Source organism: Acromyrmex echinatior, chromosome 6 (genome assembly GCF_024713525.1).
Source record: "Acromyrmex echinatior isolate Ae372 chromosome 6, ASM2471352v2, whole genome shotgun sequence".
In the NCBI taxonomy this organism is placed as follows: Eukaryota; Metazoa; Arthropoda; class Insecta; order Hymenoptera; family Formicidae; genus Acromyrmex; species Acromyrmex echinatior.
In genome coordinates this window covers 4,289,791-4,300,231 of record NC_141857.1, presented here as the reverse complement: position 1 = coordinate 4,300,231, position 10,441 = coordinate 4,289,791, and the positions used below count along the sequence as shown (strand labels likewise).

Here is a 10,441-nt window from a genome sequence, read left to right as displayed (position 1 = left end):
TATTAATATTGATACTTTGCAACTTGCGCTTAGTATCGAGAATTTATTTCGTTGCGAGGCGACCAGAAAGAATGAATTAATCATTAGTTAAATATGAATAGTGTATAAATCAATAAGTAAGAATATAAGATCGGTACTCGAATACAATCCTTCTAATGATGAAAGAAATTATTTTTTTAATAAAGAAAAAAACAGTCTTACAATTTTAAATATAATTTTTAGCCAACGTATTCGTTCTATTTTAACGAGAAACTTGAAATAATTTCCGCTACTAAGAATTTGAACGTTTCAAATATGCATTAACGCACCTGCATGCCGCATGTCACGCGAGATTTGCATAAATTCAATACATATGTATATGCTATACGAAACTGTAAAGTAACTATATGTATATGACGCGCATCGTTAAGATATTAAAATATTAAGATTCAATCGATAGCTCATTTTCTCGAGCGGACGTTATAAAGCGACTTTTAACGAGTTCGCGATTGTGGACATGATGCGCGCAGCTGACGTCGCTTTTGACTGACGAAATTCCGGTAAAACGAGCGAAATTCTAGCGGACGCGTCTTCACATAGAAACGAGTTTCAGAGGAAGCGTATATATGTTCCCTCGCCGCGAATATCGAATAATCGCCGTGTGTGATAGTCGATACCTTTGCTTGTTGTCGATGCTTTTTGCCTCGAGCAACACGCGTAAAGAGGATAAAAACCGAAAAGTTAATACTTCCTGCACTTTGACGCCATATCGTTCAAGGAAAATACGATAAAAACTGGAAAAACTGCAAAAGTCCGTAGTAATTTAATGTTAACTGTTCGCGTTCGCGACCCCTCTCTCTCTCTCTCTCTCTCCTCATTTGCATATAATTATACATTTTTTCCTTATTCGTATTATATAAATGTAAATGCGTATTATTATGTATTTTTGATAATTTATTAATTTTTTTTTAATTAAAAGATAAAGACAAATGAAAAATGATTTTTAGCTTTACTGTCCCGTTTCAACTTATTATAGAGAGAAATCTTGTTCTTATTTTTATTATTTTTAAATAAGTATTATCTTGTTTTCTTGCGTTTTTCTTCTCAAATTATTTTATTTAAATTGGTTTATTGTACAGTGTCCATACTGCATTGAACTTGAATCCGTTAATTCATTAATAAAATAAGCATAAATTTCGCGAGTCATTTTTGCGGTAAAGTATTATCGAATTTTATTTATTACAATTTAGATACATATTTTGAATTGTATTACTAATGATTTTTAAATATGACATTAATACAATATATATTTTTTTGAAAAAAGCTTCAAATTATAGGAAATTTATATTTTACATATTTTATATATTTTTCTATTTTCTTTTTGTCCTGTGACACAATATATAATTTTTCATCCATAATATTCTTATGTACATTTCGCAATTGTGATTAGTTTATCGAAAAAATGTTCAACATGTTGCATGGAATAATTGCTAATTAATGTGATAATTCGATATGAGGTCATTTTCGTTGCAAATCACTCGACCAATGCGGTTAACAATCGCCCTGTCTACGTTTTTTTTGCGATGTATTTTTTTTATTATCTTATCTCACGAGCATGTGCTGTAATTATTTTTGAACGGAATTGTTTTAATCCCGTAAATAAGGCTGGATAAAAAGATAGCAATGTCGTCGCAGGCGTGGTCTTTTGTATCGTTTTTAACTACGCATCTTAACTACGATCGCATTAAGATCCATGAGATCTCGTTGCTCGAGAAGATGCCAAATGTTGTGTCTAATAGATTCTCGTTGCCAAGGAGCGCAGCCAGCTGCGAGGTATCAATTTATTAATCTGACTTCTCTCTGAGAAACGCGGGAGCTTCATGTATTTTTCTGAGCGATAATTAATTAATTTAATGTGGAATTTTCTTGTTATGTTAGTTAGACTTATTAAACATATACGACTTATTATGTTTATTGAGTCTTGCGCACAATGGAAGAAATATTAGGAACTGGAATAAATATTCAATATTAAAAAAATAAGAAAAAAGGCGTTTATTTTCCGTCTGAATTTTCATTTCTAATATTTAATCCTTTTTCGGCGATGTGAAATTTTCTCCCTTCGTCCGCAATTTGGATCATCAAATTTCAGTACCTACAGATTTTTATATTGTTCTGGACTATATAAAAATCTGAAAAAAATCATACATTGTGAAAATTTTAACGAGTTATTAATTATTATAGAAGTTGGATTGTATTTTACTTATTTTTTTACGGATTTAAATTTATCTACCAAAATTCACAAAAAAATCGATTGTTCTTTTAAAGTCTAATATTGCCGGTGAAAAGTTAATATTTATTCTATAAATAATGTAATTATAATAATAATTGTATTTCTTCTATTGTATTGTAAAACCCATTCGCCTTTAGAGTCTTTAAACACTTAATTACAAATATGATGGAAAGAACGATTTTGCTGAAGTATCTAAAAATTTGGCTAAATATAAATCTAAAAATAATTTTGTTGGATTGTTAAAATAATTACGTATAAGAATCTCAAGCATGCTGAACAATGCTGCAAAAAGTTTTGACGTTCTAGCAATTAGTTTGAGCATTCTACATAATTATTTATAGTTTGATGGTTCAACAAAAGTTTTCAGATCTGTATCTAATTAAATTTTTAAATATTCCATTAAAACTGATCTTTCCATGCAGATATTAATTGATAGATTATATCAGTAAATTATTCGTGATACACTATTGAACTTTTGACGATCATTTTCCGGATATGTTCGAGATATGATGCGAATGGATCCACCGGTATTCGTACAGGGAATCGATCCATAAGTTATTACGTTGATATTTTTCTCTTCCGTACTATTTATAGCCGTAGATATTTGTTTATATTTGTTCTGTAAAATACGACGCGATGGTGAAAGCTCTATCGGCAGTCGACGCACGATGCATAGTCGTAATGAAAAGCCGTGTGCCATTAGTCCGCGTGTCGTGGCCGGAAATGGATGGCTGTTTTTGCTTCTCTTTTTTTTCACGAAAATCGCGTGACATTGCCGCACCACGTCCCGTCACGTGCACGCGTGGCATTTCTGATATCGCCACCGACCGACTGCATGTAAAATGCCGCCATTTTCGTTCTCCCAACGTGGTCGACGTGCATTTTGCACGAGCGAATGTCGCGAAATCCGATGAACGCGTCGGCGTGCCACGTGTAACGTATCATCTTTCCGTTACGTTCTTGCCTGAAAGTTGTGTTCTACACGATCTTCAGATATCAATTCAACCTTCTGCAAATATATGTACATATATGTATCACGAGTATTATATAAGTGAATCTGCTAAACCCTCCGTGGTCTAATCGGGACTCTGAAGATGTAGAATTTTCAGTTTTGAATTATTCTGCCTCAAATTCGGATATATAAAAAAAAAAAGAAAACATTTCGGGTCATATTATTGTAAAATCGTATTCTTGAATGTTGAAAGAGTGTATCCAAATTTTTTCAGATTTTTTTAAAACCTAAAAGAGAACCCTTTTGAGGAACATAATCAGGTATCAGTAATGCGGTTGGACTGGAAATACTTAAGTAAGAGATTGGAGAGGGCAATGTAATATATTTAGTCTTATATTTTTCAGGATCTGCAAGAAATATGCATAGAATGAAATATTTACATGCATCTTATTTCATTTTATGCATCTCATTCCATCTTAAGGTCTTGAAAAATATAACAGACGAATCAGAAGTTGTCTAAATGGTCCAATCTCTTGAGGATTTTTATTCTAGATTGGACTAGGAAAGCAGTAAAAAAAACCATGGTCGGACCATGGAGGGTTAAATAATTTCTGAGATGCTCGGCGAAATAAAATTAATAGCGCGTTAAGATTTAGATATAATATCGTTGAATGATACAATACTAGGAAGAAATCAATTCTTCTCAATTGAGCCTCTAATCTTAGAACTTGGAACAAACAACTCTATTTCTCTAATCACAGCGTAAAACCGTTGCACTTGTCATTCTGTTATTCGTGTAGTAGATTTTCACAAACGGAGCGTGAGCTGTAATTTGAAGTTTCGTCTTTGACTCTTCTCTCTCTCTCTCTCTCTCTCTCTCTCTCTCTCTTTCTTCCCCAATCTTAACTAAAAACGTCAAACTCGCCAACTCACGCGGATAAGTAATTGAAGTATCGACGCAGTCCACGCTAGTGGCGTGTAATTACTCGCGTGCTTAATTACTTTGCCTGGTTTTTTAACGGTGTAGAGCGGCCTCGTACATTCGCTTTTTATTCGCGAAACTCAGAAAAATAATTCTTCGCGCATCCAACCGTTTTCCTGCACGCTTCGACCCTTTCACTTACGAACTCATCAATCTCGCTGGTTGATTTTCTTCTCGCTGGTCTTTTATTCCATTTCTTCCGCGGTCACTTCGTTCGCATTATGTAAGCTCGTATTATCGTATCACGTATATTGCGCCGTATCTCATATATTGTTACCGCAGAATTCATTAATACTTGTTGAAAAACAGTTATTTCTTCTGTATACTTACATATAATGTATACGTTTTATAAATATATTAGGTGTTGGAATTAATTCGTAGCGTTTTTTAATGAAAGAATGTTATTTATTTCACATGAGCATTAAAAAATACATTAATGAAAGTACTTCCCATCACTTGTAAAACGCTACGAATTAATTCCAACACCTAATATATAAATTATAAATTATTAAGGCAATTTTGTCGTAATTTTTACAGTATAGTATTTAGCACAGTATAATTTTTCTCTACCTGTATAATTCTTTTAATAATATGAATTTATTTACTAACTTGAACGTATTTCTTAACCTTTAATACATACAATAATTTTTCTTTACTACATACGATTAGTCATTCGTATTTTGAGTTAATTTTCATCAATATATTAAAATTATTAAGTAATTCTTACGTATACTTTAACATTTTTGAAAGTATTCGTAAAGTTGTGATATAAAAGAAGAAGAAATAGAGCCATTATATAGTTAAGTACTTCTAATGTTTTAAAGAAAAAAAACGTGAATGAGTCATGTATACTAAAAATTAAATATGAATTGGTCTAACAGCTATATTAAATTAACAACTATAAAAAAAAACAAAAATTGTATATACATTTATATATTTTTATATATTTTTTACTTTAGAAATATAGTTCTATTATAATTAATTTTGAAATTCACACATAGTTTTATACAGCGCGTTGTAAATATTTGGAAAGATAGAATGATTCACACAGAAATGTTGGATTTTGATGAAATCTCATGTTTGCCATATAATACGTACGTACAAATTTTGCTCAACGTTTTGCTATTACATCATGTGGTTTCCACCGAGTGCACGTGCTATGGGCATATAAATGCTGGTTAATAACGTTAGTAACTTTACGAGCCATCGTAGTTAAATATTTTTGTTCATTGACCACTAACAACAAACGTTAATGTTGGCTCCGATATTATTTACGAGATTTATAGATTTCCTGTTTTTCATCATAATTATCTGTGTAGTACGATATTCAAGTTATTTAATATTTTATCTTTGTTACGTACTCCAAAATTTTAATTATATGTATACTTTAATGTAAATATATTAATAAATATATTTAAATCCTTCAAAACATATCTCGTTTACGGGATTGTCATTTAATTTCGACATGTGTAAGAATACGGATTCTAATAACGTGGTGCACCGTGCGTCGTATTTTTATACGTATTGACCTGTTAACTTGCAATTAATGTCGCACGTCTGTACTGTAGAATTTTCGACATTCCCCGGGAGACTTTAATTTTGCGGTGACGGTGCTCGTCGTCGTATTTCCTTCGTGCATGATTAACTTCCCACGCGTATACGTGTTTACAATTTACATACACGCATATACGCACACGTATAGACTTATTTTCAGATTATATTATATATATTAGATCGAAAATTTATATCTTCAGATTTGTATATAAATCGATCTGCGGAAAGTTGGAAAGCATTTTCTGATATCTCAAATCGTTTCGTAAACACACGACCTTTACACTTTTGTTAGAACCGAATCTATAAATCTCCTTTAGTCTAACAAACAATAGCACATACAATATAATATGACAGCAGCGTATAAATGTACAGCATTGTGTGTGCGTCCTCGAAAAATTACATTAATATTGCACGTCGCGCCGCGCGCATTCGGGATTTTATCGGATGCTATATTTATAACCGGTCGCCGCGTCTGTTTCTTCCATGAGGTAATTGGATGTCTATACCTCCGGAAAACTCTGCGGTCCATTCATAAAATCGATATATTTCGCGTCTGTGACAGCTGCCGGCTCGTCTCTGTAAATTTGTCATCCCCGTCCAAAAATAAGTCCCCTTGCTACTGTCAGCCTCCGGTTATATCGTAACCCTTTGACTCGATATTATTGCGTTTCTTTAATTAGAGCAACCCTCCCGAGATCAAAGTGCAGTACAATAATTAATACTTGATTGCTCACGTGTTTCGAACAGCTTCAATATATCGCTATCTTTTTGTTTTGAATTGTGTACGACATTTATCATTAAAACTAATGTTTTTATTTTGTCTTTACTCTTATATTTTCCATAAAATACGATTTTTATGAAAACACAATATATATTATATAATTAACGTAAAGAATGTATCTAATTTGCCTAAATTGAATTTATTATAATACATTTTCTTTTTCAGCAATTGTTATCCAAGTGCATGAGACAATTATTGCATAATACAGTCGTTCAAACGAGAGATAGCTTTACCATTGATATCTAGTAAAAATTAATGATGCGAGATAACTTATCATTGTATTTATATTTCTTAGTGATGCATATTAGTCAAGAGATATTAGTCATTAGATATTGTCTACTTTATCTACGTTAGTAATGCTCTTATTTCTCCTATGGGAGAATATCGACATACTATCTATAATCGAGCCAATAATTTCGAGATAGTTGCGTAACGGAATAACATAATTCGGAATGACGTAAAAGATTTTATCGGTCGTTTTCTGGTCGGTGAATTTTCCGCGTCCTTACGATAATAGGTCAACCATTTGTGTCAAAATTCGCTGTCGGCTAGATCTCGTTCCGAGTTTCCGGTTTGCGCAGGTGATTTGAATAAAGGACCCTGACCGCAGAATGCTAACTATATCGTATGTGCAAATCCCGAGAGCGGGGGAAATGTTACAAGTATGATTGCATTCGTTGGCGAGTTCGTATTTGCAGCGAATCTACGCAAATGCACACGCAAACGTTCCGTAATTTCAGGTCAGTTATCGTTTTCACCAGTTCCAATTTAATTACAACAGGAGGTTCCGTTACAAAACGGAATACCATCGTTAACATACGACGATGGCTTGTACACGCGACACACACGATCGTTTCGCAGCGCGGCATTCGTACGCGAGAACATAGTTCGTCTTTTTCAAATTGAAATTCGTTTCAATAAACGGCGACAATATAACGCACACGAATGTTATGTTCGTGTACGTACAATATTGATGTAAATGTGCACGAACATATTATTCCTGTGTCATTTTTAAATTAAAATCTGCTTTGCTAAATATTAATAATGAGTATAATAATGTTAATAAAGAGTATAAATAATATTACGCGATATTAATGTATTATCGGTAATGTGCGTATCCACGTGCACGGTAGCGGATAAAAACCAGATTAACTCGCTGGCTTTTCATCGTTACGCGGTGAACGTACGCCGTTTCACGCACCGCTACGTCGTGCCCGTATACTGACCGTAATAGTACAACGTTAAAATCAGTTATTATCGGCGAGTAAACGTGGCGGCAACATTTAACGCTTAATTATTTTACCGCGACGCGCAACGTGGCGTGTCAATGCGAAAATGGCCGTCGTTTATATATATATATAGGTTTTCATTTGACGTAAAAAGACTGAAAGCATAACGCGCGATGGAAAAGTCGATGTCAAATTTCGCATGATTCTGTCAGAATAATAGACATTATGTTTCGCACGTGCTCGATAAATGCACTTTTTATTTGGTCTGGAAAATGTCAGGAGTAAATTCAACACACAAATACCGTTCGACGAGATATTATCGATTTCCTCTTTAATTCTCGATTCTCTGCACTTCAAATTGTCGAAGAAATGATCTTAATCCGTGGAAAATCAGGTTGCGTATATTCGGCCACGTACACGCGATGCTTTTTTCGTATGTACTTTAATTAGTATTACCTCTTCCCTTTTTTTTTTAATTTTTTATTTTCGGTTTTAGTTCACAGTAGTAGCCAAAGTCGCACGCGTGCACGCGAGAGGCGATGCGTGTCATGCGGCAGATTCACGCTCTGACGGCGACGCGGACGCGAAGTAATTGCAATTAAAATTTGTTTCGCGAAATTGTTTAGCCGCGCCCACGTTGCGCCCGGTCGGCGAGAGAGCTTTTATATCCCACGCTTGTTTCGCCTTTATCGCATTTCCCCGGCGAATCGAAAGTTACTATTAGGACCTCCGATTTTCTCCCTTTCTCTCTCTCTCTCTCTCTCTCGATTGTAATTAACGATTCGCGTCCAATAACAACGATCGGATCATGCGCTGTCGTGATCCAACGGATTACTGTAAATCGAAACTGTCGAGATGTTGCTTTTGATGCATCAAATATTAAACGCAATTTTTCTGTACATGAATAACGTAAACTCTCATATCTTCGGAAATTTGTTTTGGAAATATCTTTGATTTATGAGGCGTTAAATTATAACGTAAATCAATCATTTTTTCATTTATAAATTATATCGAGAAATAGATAGATTGTATACCATCAAGCTGCTTTAATGTTACTTATTGTTAGTATAATAATTCCAAAATGGAGTTATGACTTTGATTATATAAATTTTCCCGTTTATATAAGTTTAACTCCCGGTCGAGGTAATATAATATTTTTCGCCATAAGAATTAATTATTTACAGATTTTAACATGTCACTCAACATTATTAAGATTGTTCGAAGATGCGAAATTGCTAGTCAATTTAACTCGTGATATTACTATAGTAGTTTAGTAGAGTTAGCGTTTCAAAGGACTGCATATGTAGTAAATAAATTCACACAGAATTATTTCATACAAGCATTTAAGATCCAGCTAGATCGTTTAAGACATTGATTTCTACACAGAGAGAATTTTTTTTTAGAATTTATCCTGAAAATATGATAATCGTGGGACAACATTGTATTTCCAAGAATGTAAATCTCTCTCATTCATTAATAAAATAATAAAGTATAAAATAATTAAGTATAAAATAAGTTTGATTAATTTTAGTTTGAAGTACATGGTACAAATCTTTAAAATATTATATTATACCACAACTACCATATTTTCGGAATAAATTTTAAAACAAAATTTTCTCCGTGTATAGTTTGTGTTATCACGTTATAACGATCCTATATTCTATATCTTATCTTATATTATATAAATTTTCGTTTACACTTTATCATACATTGGTTTATAATTCAGAAAGAATTAGCTATCTAATTGAATCTAAATTGTTTTAACGAAACAAAATTACGACACAGATGCATTTCCGCATAAATATATATTTTCTTTTTACTTGCGGAATGCGATATAGATATTTAAATGCCCACTATTGCATTAAATAGGAAGATCTGTCGGATCCGATTTGTAGCAGCTTTCCGCGGTCTCTAAAAATTACAATCCGCGTATGCATTATGACCAATACTTAAATGTGTGTGACATGTGTAAAGCAAATTCGGGTTTCGTGGCGATTATCGGTAATATTTCCGGTACAGCCGGCTGTTAATAATGCTTCTATTATTAATGAACGAACTCGCGTACGAACGCGGTGTTAACGGTCTACCAGGCGCGAAGGCAATATCGTCACGATGGCCGTAATGCGCCCGTATAGGACAGGTGACGTGTAATTGTAAACTCGATCAAAAAGGCCACGGCTGCCAATGCGATCGGCCAATGCCGCATATGTCGCGTTCGCCATACATATATATATATATGTATACACATACGTCTGTACTATATCTACCCCACCCGTCACGCGCAGGGATCATTCGGCGAGTTTTCGAAATGTTCGAAATCATTAAAAACGCTGTTGACAGAGGGACCCGCCTCGATTCCGGATTTATATCTCGACATCCGAGTTCGACATTCGAAATATCTCGCGTAATACGAGCCGCCGAAATACGAGCAACGCGATTTGCATTTTTAACGTGTATAGAAATAAGCTCGCGTCGCATGCAAATCCGGATTTTTGTTGCCAATTTATTAATACGCGGGAATTTCAGATTTATTTCGGCAAGAGGTGGATTTCGTGATATTCTCTCTTTTTTTTTTTTGAGCGGGAAATTAAGCGTAACGTGCATTTCAGCGCGCGCGTGAACGTGCATGAACGTTATCGGGACGTGCAAAATAAATGTTTTCTTATGTGTGAGA

The 10,441-nt window shown here is 34.0% G+C and overlaps 1 protein-coding gene across 1 annotated transcript in view; it reads left to right on the top strand.

Annotated features, from left to right (window-relative positions):
* The window catches only part of LOC105153914 (Transcriptional-regulating factor 1), a 432,031-nt gene that overhangs the window by 529 nt on the left and 421,061 nt on the right, over nucleotides 1-10,441 (top strand). The window lies entirely within an intron of this gene.